The sequence below is a fragment of the Phalangium opilio genome, unplaced genomic scaffold, assembly GCF_054372755.1.
Source record: "Phalangium opilio isolate 3A_F unplaced genomic scaffold, DU_Popi_V2 ptg000113l_1, whole genome shotgun sequence".
NCBI classification, from domain to species: domain Eukaryota; kingdom Metazoa; phylum Arthropoda; class Arachnida; order Opiliones; family Phalangiidae; genus Phalangium; species Phalangium opilio.
In genome coordinates, this window is record NW_028324209.1 from 5,227,006 (window position 1) to 5,252,801 (window position 25,796).

At 36.2% G+C, this 25,796-nt stretch overlaps 1 protein-coding gene and 1 long non-coding RNA gene across 3 annotated transcripts in view; both read left to right on the forward strand.

Annotated features, from left to right (window-relative positions):
* Positions 1 to 25,796, forward strand: part of cpx (synaptic transmission protein complexin) — a 151,623-nt gene that overhangs the window by 2,371 nt on the left and 123,456 nt on the right. For both annotated transcript variants that reach the window (XM_089852446.1, XM_089852445.1), the window contains one exon: positions 21,404 to 21,615. The gene's annotated coding sequence lies outside the window, so the exon portion shown is untranslated. The remainder of the gene's footprint in view (positions 1 to 21,403; positions 21,616 to 25,796) is intronic.
* LOC149623507 (uncharacterized) lies at positions 10,484 to 12,022 on the forward strand. Its single transcript, XR_016374909.1, has 2 exons — positions 10,484 to 10,525; positions 10,636 to 12,022. It is a non-coding gene; the product is annotated as an uncharacterized LOC149623507 (long non-coding RNA).

Sequence of the window (25,796 nt, forward strand, 5' to 3'; positions counted from 1 at the left end):
AAATGAATTTCTTATTTATTGTTGACAAGTTGACAACGAAATTGGGTTGGTAGTGTACCCTTCTATTATTGGTGAACCCTTTCGATGGAATGGTTCCAGTCATTTTGACCTTTTTAAATTAGTTCCTTGGCGTAGGTAGAAATGTTCCTAAAATTAGGCCTAATTTGAACGGGCCTCTTTCACCGAGGCTCTCTTTAAATATTTCAAATTCTTAATGTGTTTAAACAAATATTTAAAGTTAGGCTGAATAAATACGCTTCAAGGAAAGCTAATTTACGACCATAAACGTCGTCTGCTACTAAATTTCTGCAAATGATATAAATCTACGGAGTTCCAAAATAGTTGAAAATAGACCTACCCTGGAAAATACCTCTACCAAAAAAACTGAAAAAAAATAAATTAGCATAGTAGACCTATCCATCAAAAACCCATCCCCGGAGAAATACCTCCGCGACTACAATAGAATATAAGGCGGGAAAATGTAACTCTACGCCTCTGTACCGGCAGCCAAATAATTAATGTTCTACTATCCTTGCAGTAGGCCATTGTCTGGCTAGCTTCCTTGGTCGATTCCATAAATAGGCCAAAATGTAGGCCTAGGTTTCTGAGCTAGTAGAAAAAAAACAACAAGAGCAGCCTAAAGGAATATGTCTTAGGGTGACCTACCCTTTTTTCCCGTTTTTTAGCCTGACAGCAGAGAAAATATACATGTAGAATAGAAGGTACCTCTTATAAATTGAGTAGAAATTTAGTACCTATCTATTTTCATAAATTTAGTCTACTATTATCTGGATGAATAAATAATTAACTAAGATATACCGCGTCTATTACCACATGATATGGAAAACAAACACGCATATTTCTCATCTCGGCCTTTCTATTCCCCACCAATTTTCTATACTGACATCTACGTCTCGTGCGTTGAATCATCCCACTCCGTCCGAGCTTGCGTCGTTGAGCGCGTGATCGAGTGGGCCATGGTTGAATTTAAGGACACGTGAACTCGAGTCTCCAAATATTTTTTTCTTTTAATGTTTGGACAGTTCTATCTTCCCCGTCCACTTTTAAATTGGAGTTGTATTTCGATTTCAAATAATGAATTCTAATCGATAGCCATTGGTTCACCCACGTCTTTAGGAAGCCCTTTAAACACACTGCCCTTCATCTGTCGCGACGATATAGTTCCGACCAGATATAAGAGAACACGTTTTAAATGGAAGCGATTTTTCGTGTTTTTCCCAAAAAGTTTAGTGGGAATCTTTTCTAAACCTGTCCCGGAGGAAAAAAAAAATATTGTTGTAAAAAGATATCCAACATTTTAGTTCAATGGCTATTGGTACTGTTCTTGTCTAAGCTAAAGTGGATAGGTACATTGACTTTGTCATTCTTAAAAGGACCCGTATAAAGAAATATTTTTGGGGCAAGGGCGCATTGAGCTTCTGTTTAGAAGTTTCGTCTAATACCCCCCCCCCTTTAAATGCGCTCTAAAGGTTTGCCTCAGGTTCGTGAAAATGAATCTCCATTTTAAAATTTGTTTTGGATCAGAATATTTACTTAATTTTTTGAAAAATTTCTACGACTTCAAAGACATTTTCCACAATGCAAGAATATCTATTTTGAACCCGAATCTATGTTGTTCTTTGAAATTCATTTAATAAATGTCAACTTTATCTCTGAGATAGTAGAGCAAAATTAAATCGCAATGTAGACGTATCCAATTTCCTTCTGGAATGGTGCTAGCAATATTTCTTCTCTCATCTGGGGGCCCAAGGTATTGTTCACCTGGCGGGAATTTTGGGGACCTCATCTCCCCTTCATCTAGAGAGCGATTCAGAGTTTCAGCGTATTTGACGTCTGGGCACTCATTGTGTGTTTCAAAGGAAGCTTTGAAAGGAAGGCTATTTGTAAAATTAAACAAACGCTTGAATCAAGAAAGATTTCGACTCCTCCTTTTCCAACCCCCTTAACCTATGAACGATTCAACTCGCCCTCCTGTCTCCTGAAGGACTAACCTTTTATTCTTTAAAACTTTAAAAGGAGTTAAATATCCATCTCAGAGACTTAAAGACTTATTTCGACATTTAGTTTGACTTTGACCAATGAGATGGCTGCATTAAGTTGTCAGATTACTCTTAAATTAATTACACTTAAATTACATATATTTATTTCTAATAATTTTTAACATAAAAACAAATATTTACAAACATTTTTAAAATAATTTCTCTCAACCCCTATAAATTGGCTTCCTTATCAAACACCAATGCAAGGCGTGAGAAACATTTCTACAGGGGCCTATTGAAAATACATGGGGTGTTTTACCCCTGTAAGCTGGCTCTCCCTAACTACATCCATAAAACATACCATTTGCAAATTAGAAAAACAGAAACACTTTTTACCAACTAGTCTTAAAGAAAACAATATAAAAAACGTAATCAATTTGTTTAAATCTTCTTTTTCCTATACGCGCCATACATTAGTTTCAATAATATACCAAACAAAATCATCAAAAGAACTGCGCAAAAAAGACTGGATTTTTTTATCCTTTTTTTTTCGTTTCGAGGAAAAGGTTGAACTGTAGAGATGAGAGAGATAAAGAAAAATTCATAGTTTGAGTCACGCTAGATTCTCTGGCGCGTGGATAAATGATAAACTGAAAAAGACTAATTCGCCAGGAGAGTTGGCAGTGTTTAGAACTTGTTCCGCGTTAGGTAATATAGGAAAAGATAGAGGAGTGCCATTATCGTTTAGAATAGATAGCGACTCTTCCTAGTCTTTTACACTACTTATAAAGTAGGCCTTTAACCCCCGAACTTTGTTGAAAAACAAAAGGAAAAGGTCACGCGATCGCTTGAACGAACGAAAGAACGAACGGTAGGATGGGAATTTGAAGAAGGGTTGAATAAAGCATTCGGCTACTAGACACCGCCCACCTACCGTTCTTGCAGAACCTTAGACTCGAAATACAATTAGATCGCGTAGTGTTTTTGTTAGAAAAGGTACACTAAATTAGGAATTTCTGGATTTCGTAAAAATATATAAATTTTTTTTAAATGCAAAGTTCGTCCTCTATTATGTGAGTAAATTTAATTACGGAAGAGTCTATACCTTTGCGTTCTAGTACGGAATTAAATACACGTTGTCGTAACTTAGTGTAAAATTTAACTTGTTTTTCAATACAAGGTTTCTGAAACCTTTTTTAAGTGTGAAATTTCACCCTAAAGACCTTTTCATACTACACAAATTTTGACCAACTATTAATTTTACGAATATTTTTCGTAATTTAATTTTATCAGTTTAACTACACCGTTAGGGTAAAGCGACTACATTTTTGGGTTAAAATAATACCCTATTGACGTATTGAGCTCAATTTGGCTCACGTACATCGAACAAAGCCAACAAACTAAACCTAAAACTGACGAAATACGTGGAGAAGCAAAAAGTTTGAAAATAAGGAAAAATAAAGATATTCGATGTACTAACATCCCTTCCTCTCGGTGTATCCCTCCGTATCTACTTCGTTTCTCTCACCTGTCTCTTTACCGGTTCCTTTCAAAACAGTACCTCTTTTAGCAAGTGATACTTAGAGAAATATCACGTGACGTCTGAATACATACAGGGTGTTTCTCAAAGGTCTATCAGAAAATATAAAGGGTGTTCTTTATGCGATTTTGAGTCGAATTTGTTCTATGAAATTTTATAGTTATGATTGGAGTATTTTACGGATGACCCCTTAAATTTAATTAAGAAACTGATTTAGACAATGATTTCTAATTTAATTAATTTTTCTAAGCGTTTAGTTCATTTTGTTCAATTACATTTAAGGGGTTATTCGTAAATCACTCCAATCATAGCTTGAAAATGGTGGCCCGGACAGCAAAACAGGGTTCGAATTGTTTGAGATATTTGTTGTTTTAACTTTAAAAGTACTATTAATAATATTTATCATTTTTAATGAAACATTTTTTGCCTTTGAATGACAATTTCTACCATGCACGCAAATGCTAAAGATAAAAAACCCAAGTACACAGAAAAACCCAATAAAACCCGGTGGGTTGAGCTTTTTTTTTTTTAAAAAAAACCCGGGCTTTTTTGAACCCTGCAGCAAAATGTCATGGAACATTTTCGACTCAAAATCAACCAAAGAATACAGACCTTTCAGAAACACCCTGTATAATCTGTAGCATCGTGCGTTCTCTCTCTCTCTCTCTCTCTCTCTCTCTCTCTCTCTCTCTCTCTCTCTCTCTCTCTCTCTCTCTCTCTCTCTCTCTCTCTCTCTCTCTTGAGAGAATCCCAAACTCAGTGCTCGTGCAATCAAAATCCATCCTTGCCTACCTTTTACTTAATGGATCTTACCCCAGTCGTTTCTATGACAACCTTAAGCGTACATTTTTCCAAACTCCGTACCGTACCATCACCAGTTATCATTAAAGGAATAGTGAATGATGATTTTTTCTTCAGTACATTATGTTGTATACTAGTGCATGGGAAACGTATCCTTGATCGTTTGGGTTGAACGTGATTAAGTGTGCTCTGATAAACTCCTAAAATAGTCGAGGATGTTTATTGTCAAGAATTTGTCAGTGATAACGTTTGAAAGTCAGGAATTTTTAATTCAAAAATTTCGTACTAACCCTATATACTCTAGGGCTCCAAAAATTGTATCGTAATTCAGTAATCATGAATCCAGAATTCAGCTTGATTTCATTAACTCTTTGTTCTAAGAAAAACATAAAAAATGTTTCCCACATCCAATCCCATCTCTTCAACTATTTTTTTTATTCAGTGGAGTATCTTATGGACTTAACATAAGTAACAACATCTATAAGTCTGCCTTTTAACTAAATTAAGAACATGTTTACCCTATTCAAGAAGTGATATCTAGTTTATTAGGGAGAAGGTATAAGATGCCTAAGTATTCGCGCGCCATAGTCCCAGTCCCCCTTTCAAAATACAAAGGGGGGGGACGTAAAAGGAGGCTGGGCTATTTCGCCTATCCTCAGTGGGAAAATACGTAATTTTAGTCATTCGCGGAGTCGCGCTGACGTGAGTTTTCAAGAATCAATGATATGCTGGTTGTAATTTAGAGGCGGGTATTGACTCCGGACCTACGTTTGGACTGGAGATAAAGCTGGAAATGCGGCGAAATTTACTAGATATCACTTCTTGCCCTATTTCTTTACTAAAAAAAGCAAACAAACAAAACAACCCCTTGATATTTAGGTAGCAAGCTGTGGCTTTAATGTTATGGTTAAACTGAACAATTAAAGAGAAAGTATAGTTTTACCACAGAAATAAGTATTAAACTATCGGAAAAAGCCGCGTACTAATGGTTGAAACGTTACTTTTTATCTTACGTGAACAAAATAAGTATAAAATACCCGCGCTCTTCGGTATCGATTACGTGATTGGTTTAGGCGTTCGGTGATGTCATCCTTATGTAGGTAAGGTAAGGAAAATGTACCTGGAGATCATTACCTAGGATATCCAAACTCGAGGCTTTCGCATCTCGGAGAGTTTTCTCGTTTTAGTATCGAGTATGGCCCACGTTTCTCGAGATACGCGTGGGCGGTTCTCGAACCAGGTGTTGTGTCATTTATTCAACACCTTCCTGCAACGCGGCGGCGGCGACGAGGGGCCAGTCACTCGGCATATTCGGTGTACAAGGTCATACCTTTAACTGTACTAATGGGATTACTTGTAATCTTTAAAAGTCAGAACTACCCTTGACAGTGCTAAGGTGATTACGCGTAATCCGTTATCGCTGTACAGGAAATCTGATAGTGATTAGCCCCTCGTGCAGCGCCTCTCTTATTTCTATGACGGATTATTTGTAACTGTATCGTACTTCATTTTGTGGAAAAGGATTTGGAGAATGCTTAGCCTTAGGAAATATGTCATTGAATATATATTTAAGATAGATGTAGGGATAGGTAGTTTTCATTTATTTTCTGTCTGATTTGTCATAGTTTATTAGTTTGTGTACGTGTTTCTGGTAAGGTTTAGCTTTAGTTTGACCTTGTACGCTTATATAGGTTAATTATAATTTGATATGCAAGGTGTTCTATAGGAAAATTTGAGTCAAATAATCCGTCTATTTTAATTAGTATTGTAGAATTTGTGGAAGAAATACCCAATTTTGAGTCAAATGTTCAGATTATTTTAATTAGTATTGTAGTATTTGTGGAAGAAATACCCAATTTTGATCAATTTGTTAAACTATCTAATATTTATTTTAAATCGAGGGGCCAATCACTCTCAGATTTCCTCTACACCGATTACGAATTACGCGTTATCATTTTAGTACCATCAAGGGTAGAACCTTAAATATTATAGGTAATCCCTGTCGTACACCGCATACGCTGAGTGACTGATCCCTCGATTCAAATGGATTAATTATTAGCCTTGAGCTCAGTTCAAAAACCTTTCATTTGGTATTTGAATAGATACCAATGATGAGTCTACATCATCTAACCGCGTTAGGTTGCTATCTAAAGCGCGTCGCTCACCACAGACATCGAAGCTCGTTCATTAGAGTATAAACCTGAATATTTCTCTTCTGAATTTCAATCGTTCATTATACTATAATATTGCACCGTGCACATTTCTTCGAATTATTGAGTAGAAAATAAAACAAAATTGTTATATTTTAACCATCGCAATTGTTTTGTGTACGACAGTGTTTTGGCATTTTAGAACTCGCCCCATTTTACACCAATTCAAGTGGGAATAGCTAATACAGCTTTCGGGTGAGGTTTGAAGTAAATTAAACGAAAGTATTCATGCAGAAATATTCAATTATTTTACTATTTTTCCACCTGAAATATTTCATTATCCTTAATACACACCACAATTCCTCGCGAAAGTGTTGATATGTCCTGGGTCCAGGAAGCCCTTTCCTTCATTCAATTTTAGTAGAGTTATTTTCTCTATAGAGAGTTTTCAGATGGGATAGTAGCACGTCACACCCTCCCAAGTCTTACCGCTGTTCTGGTAGCCATATTGGGTCCATGGTCTCAGCTTCATTCCTGCTTAAAACCACCAATGTGGCAGCGTAAATTATGGCACGAGACTCGGCTCCTCCTCCAACTGAAAGCTCTCCATACTAAGGATATTTTCTTAATTCCGTTTCTTGTCGCCTTTATTAAAACGGATCAGAACCACTACTGTCTATTTTGTATAAGAGAGAACTTCGCTTTAGTCTATTTCTTTCCAGGGAATCCAGGGTTAATGTTTGAGGGAGTGAGAAATCTGTATAAAAGGGTTTTGAAAGGCCTTCCTAGCTCTTTCTGGAGCCGATGGTGCCTGTGTTTTGGAGCTAGTCGTCTTTGCAAAAGTCCCCGAACCCTTGGGAGTACCCTGAAGGCTTTAGTCTAAAGGGACTGCCATACCCCTTTTTCCCTTCCCAAATTCTGGGCTTTACTCGGATAGCCCCCGTAGATTGATTCTGACAAAAGGATTTGCCTGCGCAGCCTCGCTCCATTGGGATAAACTTTAGCGGGTTACCAATAGGGTTTTCGATTTTGGAGAAATTGTGGTTTATATGCTCTATAAACGAGTACAAGTCTATCGTGCCCTTTTGTCCGCCTTTGTTTACCTTTACGAGACTTTAGTTAAACAGTAAAGTCATAATTGCGGATAATTCTTGCACGTGTATGACCTTCGTGACATTTGGAAAGTATTTTGTTCGGTGATGAAACCCTCCAAGTATTTAACCAAAGACTTCTTGAAATATTATTATTATTATTATTATTATTATTATTATTTTTATTTTAAATCCTGAATTTTTCAAGACCTGGTCGAGTAGAAAATGTAACTTCTATGGCATTTTGCTGTTTAAGTTAAGATTGGAGTATTTTACGGATGAACCCTTAAATTTCATTAAGAAACTGATTTAGACAATGATTTGTAATTTAATTAAGGGGTCATCCCTAAAATACTCAAATTTTAACTCACAAACTGTGGCCCGGACGGCAAATTATCATAGGTGTTACATTTTGGACTCAAAATTGATTTCCCAAAGAACATTTCCCTTAATTTATGGTAGTCTTATCAGAAACACCCTGTATAGTTATCACATCCTCAAGATCTCTCCTTATTTTCTAATTGGCAGAGTTCTGACGCCCCCAAAGTTTGTTTATGCTAATTAGCGCGGATGTTTCGATTGTTACGTATATACCGGAAGTACCTTTGGTTCTGGGTAAATGTGGAATATTTAGTTTGTACACATATATTTGAGCTATAGAAAAATTTCACCTCTCTCGGTTTTGTACAAAAATTAGTTTTCTTAATGCAAATATGAATTGGAGGGGGGGGGGAATTCGAAAGGCTAAAATTAAATCCTCGGGGAAATTATGTAACGTGCTCAAAATCCATTCCTGTATCCATTCAATATCTTAATTAAACAAACATTGAAATTCCCCAGGTTTTTAAAAGTTTATTCGTATTTTTTTCTACCTGGCTTCGTATGAAAGCTACTAGATATTCGAAATGAAAAGAAACCCAAAAATTTCGTAATTTTCCTGAATTGCAAATTTTTCTTTCATTTTCGTTTTCATTTTTAATACTAGGGTAGCTTATTTAAATTATTAAGAAAATTATTCTTTTAATTGAAAGCGAAGGAAGTATATCTAAAAGTGAATTAAGTTCCTGCTTTTAACGAGTGGGAACTTTCTTAAAATTCATTAAGTTTATTTAACTAGAGAATTAAATATGAATAAATTAAGATTTAATTTCGAAATTATTAACAAGTCGCTTAATTTGATAAAAAAAATAAAATTGTATTTTTGGATATAGGACCATTATTTGTGACATCATCGAAATTTAAATTTGAAAAGTTCTAACTCCTCAAAGTTTCTCTATATTCTGACGAAATCCCTTACCCTAGTATTAAAAAAATCTTCTGAGAGAAAATTTTAATCAGGGTTTTTTTTAACAGAGGCTTGAGTGTAATGTAGTTTTAACTTGAAACTTATATTGATTTTCAATGTTTTATATCAGCCAGCAGTTGTACAACGCTGGTTGAAATCCAATCTTAGTTGAAAAAGGTTTCGCCCCGTTCTTTCTTCTTAGTAATATTGGCTTTTTTTTTGGGGACGTTTTAGCCTTCTTAGATATTGATTAAAGCGGGGAGGGGGGAGTTTAGATGTCGACACTGTCCCACTTTGCTAGATATTCTCTTGAAAGAGATATGTAATCAGAATCGATATTTTAGGCTTGGTTCTTGTATTTTCCTATAATGTTTTTGCGACTATATGGAATTTTTCCACGTGTGTATCAAACCAGCTAGCCAAAGTTTTTCCGATAAAAGTTTTGTCAATCTCGTTTTAACATTGTCCGGATTAATTTTAGATACGGGATGAGTCAAAATTGATTTATTTCCCTTTCTATTATACTGAAGACGTTTATCGTCTTATGTTCCGCTTCATATTATAGAAACTGCCAAAAATATTGTACATAGTTAAATTGAATTCCCAGCTCTGGAGTCAATTCTCTTCATCCCAATTCTTATTGTACCTCACTTTGGAGTGTTGTAACCAGTGGCGTAACTATCATTCCCGCAGAAAGCGAATGGCGCACACGGAAAACCTCGGAATTGCAAAATGGTCCAAAAACTTGAGGGAATCCGGAATCGTAAAATTGGTCAAAAAACTCCGGGGATTTCAAAATGGTCCAAAAAGGTTGGGGATTTTAAAAATTTCAACAAAGTCATTAAATTTGATTATAATGGCTAATAATTTAAAACATAGTATATTAAAACCATTCAGCGAGAACACGTTGTCCAGACACAAAAATTTTGATTACATTAACATTTCATAAAAGCCAATAACAACATTTAATTCGTATTCTGAAATAGCTGTAATACCCATTTGAGTATATAATAGTTCTTTTTCTTACCTATCCAACAATACATAATACTTGGTGTAATTAAACAAAAATTAACAATAGATTGCTATACGACGCAACTTTGAAAAACCAGAATATAATGCAATAATTTAATTCATTTTCGAGAACTTTCTCAGGTTTCATTTCTTTTATGACTAATTTTAAAGGCCGTTCCCGGTATAAGCTAGATGGTTTCTGATAATGTTTTATAGGCCTAATAACATATTTAAATTAAATGAAGATCGTATTTGCCAGATTTAAGATATTTAACTTTCGAGGCTAAGTTGAATATATGCAATAATTTAAGTCATTTTCGATATCTTTCTCAGGTTTAATTTCTTTTATGACTAATTTTTAAGGCCGTTCCCGGTATACGCTAGATGGTTTCTGATGGTGTTTTATACGCCTAATAACATATTTAAATTAAATGAAGATCGTATTTGCCAGATTTAAGATATTCAACTTTCGAGGCGAAGTTGTATAAATATAAATTTTACAAGTAAAGTTTTTTTTTTTATAAAAAACCCAATTTGGTTTTCTTTGATATACCGTGTCATCAATCTCTTAAGTCTGTCGTCAACTTTCAAGGCGCTCAAAGAAATGAAAATTCAAATCTCGGCGCGAAAAAAAAAATCTCTAAAAAGTAAATGAAATTGGCCTTCTTAAGTTAAGTTTGTCGAAAATAGACGAAACCTTTTTTTGCCAAGTAAAAAATTTAAAACCTCCAAATCCATTTCGTGTTCTATTTCCTAGATTCGCTTCTACACGGACAAAAAAAATGGAAGGAATAGAAATAAGCTCGCACGTCTGAAACTCCCTTAAAAATAAAGCTTAGGGGGAGGGGGACTATCCCCTTTGTGAAATTCTGCAAAAACACCAATGGGTGAAAAAATAGGGTTGAAACAGCCCAAAGAGAAAAATAACCTAAGAGAACTTTTTTCTTTTTTCTCGCTAAAAAGCTTCTTTACTAGTGTGCACTATAGCTTTATATAATGGAAATAGGATGCGAATTGCGAAAGAAAGAAAGCGTGTTTTTAGGAATATAGAAATGCGCCATAAGACTATGGTTAGCGTAAGTGCGAACGCTATTGTTTTGGACGGCAACCGATCAAGCCGCATGAAAATGCACGTCTGATTTTAAACTACTGCAAATGAAATAAGGCACAAGACCATCGAGAGAGTTTGGAGGCCCCATCAAGACAGGCCTTGCAGGTGGCCCGGGCCCCCTAGAAGGTACGGACCCCTTTAAAACTAACCAGATTACCACCAAGTCTCGACGCTTCTGTTTAAATGTACGAAGATATAACGCGATACATTTTAAATAAAACATACAATAAAATGTCTCCATAGGATACATCAATGAAAAACGGCATTTAAAATGTAACCAGACCTCTCCTATGAAAACTTACCCTTACATACTTATGTCTATACATGTACTTCACCCCTAACTTTGCAAGTAAACAACGAAACAAGGCAGCTCCATAGCCTCTGGGCAAAAATATAGTTTCATAGAAGTCCCCTTGGATTAGATTTACATATTCTGTCGTTCTATATAAAAAGGAAGAATTTGGGGCCCTTAAAATTTCCTGGACACTGTAACCCTAGCTCGCTCTTCTTGGTGAGCACTATACCGTTTTTTTTTCTTCTAAAATAAACAGCATTTTTTTTTATACCGTATTTGCATCTTTGAAAATATTTATAACATAGGCCTAGGAAATATTTTGTATGTTATTATTATTATTATGTTGTTAAGAGTTTCCCTTGTAAGTTACACCTCTGCAAGAATCCCAATGCGTGGTGATCGATAAAAAATGGAGAAATAACTAAGCAGTATCTAGAGAAGAGAAGAGATGAAAAGAAAAAAAATCGCAGTTCCGAAAAATCCACACTTTCTTCGGTCCGAAACGTTCACTTGTATACATAGATCTATCTGTCTATAAATATCGAAAAACAATTGGAGCAAAGCGCGTCCTAGGAATATTGAAGGGGAGTTCTGGCTGGCGGAGGATAGGGATGCCCGCGCTCTTTTCATCTTTGACGCAGTCAGGCGCGAAGGCACTTTTCATATTCTGACAGCAGCAGGCGCACCGACTCACTATATTCCAGCAGTTGTAGATGATATGGTTGAAAACGTATGGAAGTTTTCTTTAAAAAAAAACTATTCAGCAAAGGGACCCGTCCGGAGATTTTTATTAGTTTTCGGGCCGCCATTTTTGAAGATGACGGAATATTGAAACCCAAAAGCATTAAGGCCCGTCTATAGCCAAAAATAAACATTTTACGAATAATGTTTGAAATGGAAATCGAGGAACTTATCTTCCTACGTCTGTAATATAATTGCACATCCCTGGTTGGTTTGGCTAGGGATAGATGTAATTTTCGTAGTAGGAATGGAAAACAAAGTAATGTGGGCGCGCGTCAAACTCCCAGACCCCCTTCCACGGGAAGGGAGGGTATGAAAGAAGAGGCTGGTCATAGCGACAGAGGTAAAAAGCGATTACCTATTTTTCGCCTTCCTCGTCAGCAACGTCATCAAAACATAGTTTAAGTGAGCCATGCAATAAGATAATTTAAACTTTTCGTTACGTGTTGGAGGGAGGGGCTCCTTACTGGGCTATGAGTCGGACTGAAGTAAAAACAACGTTCTCCATTCCTACTTCTAAAATTTAAATCTATCCCTGTTTTGACATACTTTTTTTCTAATGGTCTCTCAACCATTTCGTCTGCTAACGCGTCACCCCCTCTTTCACGCAACCCCATGGCGTCATTCATACCCGAGTTATTATATTGCCACCAAGAGATGGTAGAAGAAAGATGGAGAGAATTGCTTAAGCTTCGCTCCTACGCAGCTTGGACTTCTTCTTTTCATCCCCATACGTATCTGGCGTTGGTATCTGATTCGTTCATTTTAGCATAGATATTGCCCAAATATTTCATCTCTATACGATTCGGTTTTCCCTTCTTCCTCGGAAGCTGCTAGTTCCGATGACTCTTTTTTAGGAGTCAATAAGCATCAGAGATCGTCCGAGTTCCCCTTTAGGAGTACACTTTACAAGCTGTTGAAATATTTGGCCCGTACGTTCGCCTAGTTTGGAATGAATGAAGGCATAAATATGGACATATTGTAGTTGCCGATATTCAACTTAAAGGTCAAAAGCCTTGATGATTTTAGGAAAGCCTTTATTCAAATTGGAAAGGCTCTGATACACCCTTTATTTCGGTCTTTATACTCTCTTTTAAAATTTCTCTTCAATTACTTTTTACGTAAGTTTATAAGATATGTTCCTTCCATAAGTATGACACTTCATATACTTCGTGATGCTAGAGAGACTTACAGCTCGAGCTAGTTCGAGAACGACAAGCGAGAATTGACCACACTCTGTTTTGCAGGACTTCCACCTTCCTATTTAGTCTGTACTAAGCCTTTGACAGCGTCTCACCAGGCGTCGCTTTACGAGAATTTAAGACGTTTCACCTACGTCACTTCATGACAAGCTCCAGTTTGTATCCAGTGACAAACTTATAACACCAAAATTCCTACTTTTAAACGGGGCTTTCAATTGAAATTTAGGGCAAACCAAGGCACCCAACGAGATAGCACCCTCGAATAGATAGCAACCTCTTAGTGAATAGTACCTGCATCTCGAAAGGGAATATTTCCAACCTTCATAACTAACCTTGTCCTCGGGCATGGCATTTTTTTTCTCCTTTTGTTGCCTTATTTGTTTCTACTTCTAGGTAGTATTTCCTTTTGTTTCTACTCAGCCATGCTTGAGAAGTTGCGTTGTAGCCGCAGGTTCTGTTCACCCTTGCTTTGGTTTTCTTTTGTGCGCCTTCCAAGAGAGATTTGGGTTTTTTTATGCTCTTTTTTTGCTTTTGGTTTTGTTTGTTCAATCAGGTCGCTGAGTTTTCCCCATTGGTGCCCGTTTTGATATTAGACTAGACTTTGATCTACAATATAGATAGGGCTGTGGTTTTGAGGTTCTTCCCTGTTTTCAGAAATGATTTTTGTCTCTCAGTCAGGGCAGTGTTTGGAAGGATACATTGGATTGAATGAGTTTTATTTTTTCTTTTGTTCTCAAGAGCTTTTCTTTAGGGCGAATAATTTTTTTTGCTACTTTTCAACAAGAGTTTTTTCAAGTGTATTTGTACTAAGTATTATTTGAACTAGTTTTTCAAGTTTTTTTCGAGAATGTTTGGACCATAAATAATCGAAAATCCTTGCAATTTTTGAAATTCTTATCCTCCAAAAAGTTCACGCAAATACCAGATTCATCTGTTGATAAAACTCCATTAAAAACGGATTCTAAATATTTTAATAACCTGGTACGGTCAAACCTAACCTAAGCTCTTTGTTTACTCGGTACTTTGAAAGTTGCGCCAATCCTCTTTCGTCCCCGCTTTTATAAGCTACGCTCGCAAATAGCGCGTGTTATAAAGTCATAATGGCTGTATTTTGAAACAGGGCGAGGGTTAGACTTAGTTTTATTACTACCGAAAGTTTTAAATTCTTTCGTTTAACGGATCATTTACTCGGCCCAGCTCCATGGCCTTAGTTCCCGCCTAAAGATATTTAAATTTAGGTAGGGAGATGTCCTTTCAAACGAACGGATAGCTTTTTACCCTTTCTTGCTTTTTAGGCCTTGCCATTAGGCCTTGGTCGTATATTTATCCTATTCTGTTACTTCCTAGAATCAGTTGTAGTCGTAAGCTCGTAAATTCGACCAATTTGAATTTTAAGAACTCCTGGCAAGTAAATTAACAAAGACAACGAAAATCTAGAAATTTCAGGGATTATTGAAGGAAATTTTAAGAAATTACTTTACCTTCTTCTTAATATACTTCGGACAATGGCTTAGAAAAATAATAAAATTTTATTTTGTCAGCTAAAAATGACGTAAAGACTAAAGTTCTAAGAGAATTTACTGTCCCTTACATATTCGCAAAGAAGCTATAGGCAAAATGCATGATGCCGACTTTGTTCTTCTGTGACTTTGATCTAGGATTCCAGGATCTATTTTTGTCTGCTTAAGTTTTAAGGCATAGTGGTTTGCATTATGAGATTGGGCCTTCCAACGTAAAACTTATATGTCCCTTACTATTCAGCAATAATAGAACGCAGAAAGTTCGGAAGGGAAACATTTCCAGTGTCGCTTCTATTTTCTTTTTCCAGATATGGTTATGATATGTACTTTTAAATGAAGTCTGGCAAACAGCTATATAACCTTATGACCAATATTTTTCCAGCGTCACACGCACTTAAAATATCTTTATTGTAATCTTATGAAGACTTTAGGGAATAGGATGGCCTTCTAAGAGGAATAAAAAAATGGAATATAATACGTTGATTCCCGACTGTCTGGCGCCAAAGCCTTTTTAACCAGTATACAGAAAATACGCCCGCATCACTCTGGAAGTTATTATATAGCCTATATGCCTTGGAAAGTTTTCTTGGCATAAAAATCCAGAGTTGCGTGAACCTCTCCTCCTCGCTCTAGTTTCCACAGTTTTTAGCTGCTATCGCTGATAGATATCAAAAATACTAGAGGAAGTTACCCGCTGTCCCCTAAGCCTTTGCCTTAACCGAGGCCTTTGAGTTTAGGTCTTTATGATGTCCATGGTTTAGTATAAATCAGATGGCTAGGGCAGGCTGGAGAGAGGAGAGGGATGATGGTCAGGAACATGGTATTCGCGAGGGGCAATTTTCCTCAAAAGAGTTAACAAACATTGTGGCTTCGTTTGCGATATCAGACGTCAGACCGAATAAAAAAACGGAGCATGGAGGAAAAGCAAACACATACGAATTGTCCTTATAGGCCTAATAATCCTAGAAAGTTTTGAAAAAGGGGAGACAAAAGAAGGATGATTTTCTAAGGCTTTACTTAGTATTTATCCGAATGTTGACTTGTTTTTGGAAGTTGAATGAATATTTTTGAAATGAATGCTTGGATTAGTTGACTTGTTTGGGTATATTCATGGATTTGCTCTTATTACCCTGTTTGTTTACTCTAATGATGGCACTTTAATTTATTTGTAAATTTAAGTGTATTTTCTTGGGGTATTAAATTCTTCGTATTTTGGGTTCGTGACCGAAGAAAGGCCTACAGTATGCTCGTATTAATCGAATCTTAATTATACTAATTATTGGCTTAATTATACTATACTCTTTGCACAGTTGATCCCTTTGCAATCTATGTTAAAAAAACCGGAGTTTTTGTTAAAAAACCAAATCCAACTACCGTTTTTCTTTTCTTTTTCCGGATTTCATTTTTTTCTGAATTGGAACCCTGCTTCTAATGATTTAATTTTAAAAGTTTTTATTGACCTTTAACCCCGACCAGGGATAGATTTAATTATACAAAAACGAGTTTTGCTTCGCAGTCCTTAAAAAACTGCATTTATACACAATCCGCGACACTTTCAAACCCACAAGCGGCCAGAAACTAGAAATTATTATATGTATTGCAATTTGAAATAAACTTTAATCGTTATAGGGAAAATTCAAGAACACTAGTTTAAAGAGGACATTTTGATCTATTAGATTTGCGTGTTGCAAGAAGCCATCTTATTTACAACCGGAGATTTGACAAAAGGAATTTCAATATTATGGAAATATCTGGTTTTCTGTTTAATTTTTTGATTTTTTTTAAATGCGTTTTCCGGAAAATGCTTTGCAATTAGGGAAAATTCAAGAACACTAGTTTAAAGAGGACATTTTGGTCTATTAGATTTGCGTGTTGCAAGAAGCCATCTTATTTACAACCGGAGATTTGACAAAAGGAATTTCAATATTATGGAAATATCTGGTTTTCTGTTTAATTTTTTGATTTTTTTAAAATGCGTTTTCCGGAAAATGCTTTGCAATTAGGGAAAATTCAAGAACACTAGTTTAAAGAGGACATTTTGGTCTATTAGATTTGCGTGTTGCAAGAAGCCATCTTATTTACAACCGGAGATTTGACAAAGGGAATTTCAATATTATGGAAATATCTGGTTTTCTGTTTATTTTTTTGGATTTCTTTTAAATGCGTTTTCCGGAAAATGCTTTGGAATTAGGGAAAATTCAAGAACACTAGTTTAAAGAGGACATTTTGGTCTATTAGATTTGCGTGTTGTAAGAAGCCATCTTATTTACAACCGGAGATTTGACAAAAGGAATTTCAATATTATGGAAATATCTGGTTTTCTGTTTAATTTTTTGATTTTTTTTAAATGCGTTTTCCGGTAAATGCTTTGATACTATACCTTTTCAGCCTTTGCTAGTGCTGTAAAGTTAGGCTATGAAAAAAGTGTACCCCCTTGGTCGCGAAACCTTGGGTCTAACTCGCAAAAATTTTTCCACCTCATAATGTTAAGGTCCATAGAGTTTAACATTACGATTTCGGATTGAGTATAAATAGAAAATCCCTGATGGGATTTTCTTAATTATTGAAGTAGGAATGGAGAACGGTTAGTATTTACTTCAGTCCGACTCATAGCCCAGTATAGAGGCCCTCCCTCCAACGCGTAACGAAAAGGTTAAATTATCTTATTGGCTCACTTGAACTACGTTTTGATGAAGTTGCTGACGGGGACGGCGTAAAATAAATGCGTAATTCCTTTTTACCTCTGTCGCTATCCCGTGGAAGGGGGTCCGGGACTTTGACGCGCGCCCAGATTACTCTGTTCTCCATTCCTACTTCTAAAATTAAATCTATCCCTGCCCCTACATATTATTTAAGTAGGCGTTGTTGATGGCAATTGTTATACGCCCACTAAATAACAATAAAAAAAATTGGTGCGAGTCGTATTCACGTAAAAATAATTATCGAGTTTTGTTCCATTCAAGTCTCGTTATCTCTGTAAATTTTGAATGAGTCAGACGTATGGAAATTTCTGAAATTAATTCAACTAAAATTATTCTCTCTCTCTCTCTCCAGTTCATGTATCAAATTACTTTTTGTAGGCGGTTTAAGTCTATATGGCGTATTTAGCATCGACATTGAATCCGATATATACAGTTTTATGTTATATTTCCCATGCAGTTTCAATAATTGAACTAGCTAGCTTTGACATTGCGGGGAAGCCGTGCACCTGCTATTAGTATAGGGAAGTGGAAACCTTGTACGTCGAGCTAAATTCCCCCTAGAATCGACATTGCAGGCCACCGAACTTATAATACAATATCGGTCTTTGGCTAAACTGCATAATGATATTAGTCCTATGGTCGATTTAATATCGGTGCCTGTTTTGTCGAGGCCTTGTTCCCAATGCCGCCTATACCTCTTGTCGTGTATGCCAATGTAGGCCTAGCTAAATTTGCCGCGCTGCTCTGAAGACACGTTCAATATTTTCACATAAGGTAAATATAAGAAATGTCACTTGTTAATAACTTGCTAATTGAAATGCAGCGTGCAATTGTTCTGTTCTACAAGTTGACTTAGTTTTAATGTATTTAATCATAAATTAATAATTAATCCCAGTAAGTTCAAGCGTTTAACATACTAATTTAACAAATATTTACAGCCCCCCTCCATGGTGTAGGGTATAAAATTATCCGTAGAAAGTTTAGTAGTAATGCAATTGTAATTTAATTTTAAATGAATCGATTTAAATTTCACCCTTTACCGGGTGTTAGATTATGAAAGGCCTTTAGTTTTTTATTATTAGTTTAAAGTGGATGTTTTTTAAGGGAAATCCCTACCAATTTCCGATAGTGACTGCGTCAATAAAACAAGTAAAAAATGTTCATTTAATAAATCATATTGGAACAAAAGAAAAGTGTTTCATCACTTGGCTCCGATCAAATTGTCCAGGCAGACTTTATGAAACTGGAAAACGATTCTTCAGTTATTTCTTCATCTTTCTAAATCTCTTGGGTTGAAGCAAACTGGGCAATTAGATTTCCAAGGAAGGTATTCTATTACAAACCTCATACGGTCGTCCCACAACCTTGGACATTTCGATATATTTTCAAAGTACTTTTTCTTAGAAAAGCTAATCGGACTTCATATCGCAATCCTTATATTGCCTTTCTTCCTTTTAAATTCGATCCACGATATTGCGTCGCTCGAGGAACGTGAGACTGATATTTGAGTGCCAACTGTCTTTCTAAAATATTTCTAGTCGAAATTGGCTTATAAATTCAATACTTTTTTTACGTCTGACCATATTGCTTTCACCAGACCGATCAAATGACAGAAAGACCTTAACGTAAAACCAAGGGAGATCAAGCCTGCAGGGAAGTTTGGTGTAACGTTTTAAGCCTTTCTTGATGTTCTTTCTTCTTAAGAACTCATAAGTCGTGGAGGTTTAATTTCACATTGGTTCCCAACAACGTGAAAGCCATTTATGAACTTGGTCTATTACTTTTTCGAGACGTTTATGTTAGACATTTAAATTTTTTTCTCCACTATACAAGTATTTCAACCCTTTTTTATTATTTATACATTTCTATGTTCCATTCGGGATCTGTCCACTGCCTTTTTTATCTATGTGAGCAGTAATTCATACAGCTAATAAGAATTATTGTCTCCACAAATATCCCATGCTGGTTTCTGTACGGACTTTGTGGGCCGGGCTTGAGAGCTTATTATCCGTCACGCCTCTTAATTATGACGTTTTTCTAACTGTGATTTGATTAGTTGGTAGCAATGCAAGATACAACAGACAGAGAGATAGAATATTCGCGAGGTAAAATCCGCCTAGATACTTTGAGAAAATGGCTGCACGATGATTCTTATTTGCTCTATGTATTCTTTGGGGCTGTGATCTGTCCCTGGAAATATTTCTCGTGCTCTTTTAGGCTTCCTACCACGGTCGAAATGTTTCTGGATTATTATGCCAGACTGCTTGCAACTTCTTGTTATCCCCCAGCGCCCATAGCTACTCGTTTTGACTCTGAATTCTATTTATCAAACTTCTATTTTTGTCTCCCCGCGTCTTTCACAAAATCCAGATAGTTCTAGCTTGGTTCTAAGCCTATCGACCACCTTTTTTTATTTGGAGGGTATCGAATTGAAATCCGAATGTCACTCTTGTCTGAAGAATTTTTCGCTTAAATTTTTGTTGAATCGCATTTTTATTTATTTAGGAGTGGGATACGAGTGTAAGAGAGTTTTTCAGGATTCAGGATTTTATTGAAACAAAAATAAAAAAAACCCAAAAAACCCCTGGAATTGTCCTAGAATAGCTGAAGTCAGGGACGTGTCCGATTTTCGCATGTCACAAAAGAATTTTTTTTTCGGTTTTCTTTTGTTTTTTAAATTTTTATGTCCAGTTTCCCTTGATTGAAACGTAGGCTCTTATAGCAAGCGTTTAAAATAAATGTCCTGACCTTTTGACCTTAAATGCTGGTTTCTTCAAAGTGACTATAGTTAGGACAAAGGAATTATGCTTAGCGACGATCAGGGCAATAAATGTACATGTAAGAAATTATTTTTTGACCTTATAACCTTTGCAATTACGTTTTCAATAAGAGAGAAGATGAAAACAATTTAAAAAGGAAAATAGAATTTTCATTATCATTAAATCTTATTTGAAAGAGAATAATTTTTGTAATTGTATTGATGAAACTCCGACCTTTGTAACTTTTCCTTTTGTTTTCCAGGAAGAAAGAAGATGAAAACAAATTTAAATACTTAAAAAGATTATTTTCATTATTCATTTTCAATCTTTCCCTTTTCGCAAAAGTCATAATATAAGAAATGCATTTCCAAATTCTGTTTGAACTGCTGTTTAACACACTATATTATTAATTAAGTTTAAATTGGATTGAATTCAACAACTACTACAACTTATTCCAACGTAATGAATTGGATCAATACTGCTCTCAGATAAGGCTTGGAAACGATGAAATTAAAACCAATTTTTCGAAAGAGTGCAAAGAGGGGCTAGCCACTTAAATTCCCTGTACATCTACCATTAGATATTAAGTGTTCCCATTACGCCAAGTGACTGACCCCTTGGAGTAGGTACTTTTTAGGATACTGAAAATTTAGTAGCCTGAGTAATTTCCAACTAAAATAAGAAATTAAAGCAAATAAAGCGTATATAAGAAAAAGTTAGGTGCAACAAAACTTTTTAGATGTTTGGGAAATTGCGATCCAAGAAAAGGAAGTAGTTAGTTCGGGAAGAACAATCAAGCTCCGGAAATTTGCTCCATATTTTAGTTAAAGGCTTTAGGTTGGACTGTATGTAGCGTCCCTGTCATGACTTTTACGGTTCAATTTCCAAGCATGGACGACTCCTTTGCCGGAGGAAGTAATACGTTTTCTTTCGCTCGAATTGGGTAGTTGACCAAGCGAGCGCCTACCATCCGTGTTGCCTTGTAAAACCGTACCTACCACCCTAAGATCGGTAAACAAAGCTCTAAAACGGATATTAGCCCAATTCTTTATTTTCTTCGATTGTACCCCTACCCTAAAGGATGATTGTAGAAATCTCAGGATCGCTGTTGCGAATCCGTTCCATTCTCCCATTAATGTTCAATTCTTACGGAGGCGTACGTCACCTAACCAAATGTTTAACTTTCTATTTGCAGTATGAAAACACGTGGCGTTGAGACTGAAACTCGGTCATTTATTGAAACTTGAACTATACACAACAGCCATCTACGGAAGGAAGCTGCGAATTATTTTCTGAATTCTGCAAAGAACAAAGAGGATCTAGCTCGCTCGGAAACAACCGTTGCATCTTAACCACTGCCGCTACTAATTCGTTGCTTCGTAAACTTTGGTCTACTGCATCTAAAAGGCAGGACAAAATTTTTCAACTGTGTCTTTGTTGTAAACAATGTTTAAACTAGAAATTCTTATTGGGTAATTTTTATGGAGTTGTACTTGTATTATACAAGTAAGTTGTCTAATATTTCGTTGGTGATAATAGAAGTCGCTGCATTGGTTATTGCGCGGTGTAATAGCCGATATATTTGGGGATAATGGACATATATTTGTCCTAATATATCATCAGGTCAGTAATAGTAATTTAAGGTTTCACTAAAATCTCGCTAGGTGACACAATTCATACTTTCTTTCTGGAATTGTGCACAACCTGCACGAATACCTTTTATTCTCTTCAATGTAATTCTTTGTGTGAACACGACTTTTAAGTTAGGGCTCGGGTTGGTCAATAGGGAGGGTATGGCTGGTTTACGCCATACATTTTTGACTTTTATTTGATCTTTGCTTCCCCTTTGTGCAATCGGAAAAGATTTTTTTTTATGCCGTGGAAAATTCGAATTGACTTTACTGTATATTTACACCCCATTTCGTTTCATCTATCCCCTTGATTCTTTACTCTCCTCTTCCAAAACCTGTATATCTCTTTGTAAATATTGAGAGTAAACGGGGGGGGGTGAAATCGAGTATGAACTCTCGGAGATTCTTGGGAGTTATCCATCCATTTTCCTTGGAAATGTTTGAACAAACGCGCTCCTTGTATCGATGCTTCGCTTACTTACTTTATACCTGCAGCTGATTGAGCTTAGTCACTTTTCTACTTATCTCTCTTGATTTATCAGCTTTGATCCTCTATACCGATATATCCTTGTGTTTTCTATACCTTTTGATGTTGTAATATGTAGAAAGTTTACTTGTGACGTTGCTCAGAGATAGATTTAATTTTAGAAGCATGAATGAAGAACGTTTAGTATTTACTTCAGTCCGACTCATAGCCCAGTATAGAGCCCCTACCTCCAACACGTAACGAAAAGTTCAAATTATATTATTGGCTCACTTATATACTACGTTTTGATGACGTTGCTGACGATCGAGGACGGCGAAAAATACGTAATTCCTTTTTACCTCTGTCGCAATGACCCGGCTCTTCTCTCATACCCCTCCGTCCGGGACTTTGACACGCGCCCAGATTACTCTGTTCTCTATTCCTACTTCTAAAATTAAATCTATCCCTGTGTTGCTTTTAGTAGTAGGTACCAACAAAAGATTTGCGGGATCCGCGGCCATTTTGTAAAATGGCTTCCTGAAATGTATATTATCTTTCATGCGGAATAACGTCCGTATATTTCAACCTAATATTGATAACCTTTGCACCTTCGCAGAGCTTAAACTATGAAGTGAAAGTGGGTCGCCTTAAACTATTTCCGTACCAACCAGTTAACGATTCTTGGTCCTTCCAGCTTCAAATTTAGAATATTAAAAAAAGCCCCTGTAGGCGCTATAATTAAAGAAACTCTAATACTCTTTCGCCATTTCCCTCAAGCTATTTACTCAAAATTACTTTAAAACCAAACTGAAAAAGAAAATCCATCCTAAAAATATAACTTTCTTGGAAGATAACGTTCCGGCTTTAGCGCTACAATAGTGCATTATCTAATTTTTTTTTTCTTCTCTCCAATGAAAAGACAGAAATGTATATACCTTTACCGAACAAAACCCGAAAAGTTCTTTTTTTTTCTGGTCCTTGAATGAAGTCTTTTACTGGAGGCTACTTAGAGAACGAAGTACTAGTAGTAGGCCTAAATGAAGCCCGAAACCTGGATACTTTTATCCTAAGTCTATAGCCGCGTCAAGTTACCTTGAATAAACTTCTACGTAATCGTAGAATCTGGAAGGGAAAAGGATCAATAGTGTAACCTTAGGTTGTCGGGAAAAAGGAATTTTGAAAAGGTTTCCTCTCTTATTCCGAAGCAAAAATCGCCGACTTTAGATCTGTGACAACTTACCCGAGGGGATTTTCGGAGTCAGCGTGTGTTTACTCGCTGCGATTGATTGAGGGGACGCTTTTTGTGCCGATCTGTGGATTTTCCACGCGTCGTTCATACTTAGTACGAATTTATTCCATTCCCCCAATGAATCATGCCCCAATATCTATGAAATAGAGGAGAAAATACTCGTGAATATTTAGTTAAAATATTTCGAGGAAAATAGTTGTGGAATATTTTTAATTAAATATTCACTAAAGTATCTTAGAGACGTAGGACAAAATGGCCGCCTATTTGAAATTAAGGCATTGAAATTACGACATAGGCTCTTTTAATCTGCACATTGAACTTAAGTAAATTAATTAAAAGTAATGACCGAAATGTTCTTGCATTCAAACTCCGTCTGGTCGCCAGTGAAAATAATTGTCTATTAAAGTTTTGTTCGTTCCCCGCTTCGAGTACCTTGTAACATCAGGAACATAAAAAAAGTACATAGGATACCTTTAAAATAAAAAAGGGTCTAACAATCCTCCATTAATTGTAACTCGAACTGTTTAGCGCCAGACCGAAAAAAAAACTTCCGTATCCCAATTGGTTGTGTAAGAATATATATATAAGGGAAAAGTTAACCCTTGGTCCAAAAAAAAAAAAGAAAAAGAAAAAAAGTTGGATACTCGCTGGAAATTCTGTTCTATATATTGTGAGATGTGGTAGGACTGTTGTGGGGAAATCAGCGAGAAGTGAGGTAAGATGGAGTAGAAATGATGATAGCAATCTGCGGCACTGAAACTCTCCCTCGCGCACGTCCCTACCCTTCGGTATGAGAACTAGCTTCTATTTTTAAGACAGAGGGGGTATCCATTAAGATTCCGTACTGTATAACCCTACCTAAACGCTAAGGATGCTGGGAGGACTTCGGTGCCGTAGGTGGGGGTACAGAGACAACGTTATAGGTATGGGGGTTCGACTCCGTAGCTCTCTCCTTAAACGCAAAATTGTACCAAAGATGTATTGCTTAAAGATTAGATTTCAAAACTGCATTCAATTACAAAATAATGGTACACCCTTGCATAGTTAGATTAAAAAAGTGAGACTCTAACCACAAACGTGTTTTGTACCTTAAATAATTCGATTTATGAAAATGGTTTTAAATATTATCTCGTTCCTTTCAAAGGGTTATGTTGTTATATGTAGGAACAACCGTGGACCTAGAATTTTCCATCCCTTCCTCTTTCTTCTACCCTCATCTTGTAGCCATTGACCATTAACGTAATGACCCCCTTACGGAAAAGTACAGAACTTTCACAAGGGGAACGAGAAACAGGAAAAAAGTGGGGGAAAAATAAGGTATGGGAAAAGGAAGAAAGAAAAAGTTAGCGGCAAAGACCTTGTTAAACTCCGGGCCCGTCTTTTTTCCTTAGGGTTTTTTATGTTTTTTTTTTTTTCACTAGTGCACATGCCGCATTTCGAATTAGGTTGCTGCAGATGTTAAGCCTTAAATCCTGCACCAGGCACCCATAATTCCAATGGTTACATCATTCGTGAACTGTCAAGGGGTTCAAATTATCAAGTCTAGCCTCTACGATAACTTCTGATTAATGGATTTCTATGGAATTGATTTCCGGTTTGATCAATTTATGTGAAATACTGATTGATTTAAGGAAGCCTTTTGTATCTGGGAAAATTTGAAATAGAAATATTGGATCTGTGGGAATTTTTTTTTTAAAAAGACCCTATAACGTCTGAAAAATGGACCTAAAAATGCGAGTCCGCAATTAAGAATAGAAATTTCTCATCAAGTCACTAAACGAAAGAGTTTTGCCATATTGTGTCAGTCACGGATGACTTTAGTTGAACAGAAATTTATGTAGAAGTCTGTGAATGGCCCACCTGATAATTCTTAATCTATTAGTCTATAATCCTTATTTGACGTCACTATACTTTTGGATTGACGTCATCATACAGGATATGGCGCAAAATAGAAGTTTTGTAGTGAAATAAAATGACGTTTCCGGCCAAACTTCTGAATGGTAGCTACACAATGGTTCAAACATTCTATCAAAATTTTTTTGTCTTTGTTACCCTAAGGCTAAAGCTGTTATTTCTTGGCGCTAACGATAAACTGAAAATGGTGGGAGCACCGTATATACCCTATTCCCTAATGGAATTCCGAGTTTCTTTTAATGCGCTTTTTCTCTCTTTCTAAATTACTTGAGATTGTATTGTTCCCACCAAAAGGTTTCCGGACTACGCGCGCCAGTTTTAACTTTTT